Source organism: Penaeus monodon, chromosome 19, assembly GCF_015228065.2.
Source record: "Penaeus monodon isolate SGIC_2016 chromosome 19, NSTDA_Pmon_1, whole genome shotgun sequence".
Classification (NCBI taxonomy): Eukaryota; Metazoa; Arthropoda; class Malacostraca; order Decapoda; family Penaeidae; genus Penaeus; species Penaeus monodon.
The window spans coordinates 5,234,377-5,234,698 of record NC_051404.1 but is presented as its reverse complement, the minus strand read 5'-3'; positions in this window follow the sequence as shown (position 1 = coordinate 5,234,698).

The following is a 322-nucleotide window of genomic DNA, read 5'->3' as shown; positions in this document are numbered from 1 at the left end:
CTGATTAACTATTCTATACATAGAAACTATCGACATACAGCACAGGCATATATACAGTTACACTTCTTACGCCAGATGGACATAAAACAAGCGCGTGCGTGTGCATGTGTGCAATAATTCTTCCTCCTTTTCCTTTACATTTTCTAAGTTTAACGGCTGTTTTAAAATTCCAACTCGAATATTTTCCCTCCATCTTTGCTTGTTTCCTTTCCCTTCCTTTGATATTTTCGCTTTCATTTATTTTCCCTATTTCCCATTCTCTTTGCTTTCCTCAAGCTAATTCTCTCTGTCACTGCCATTTCTCTCGCCCTCCTTCCCTCTG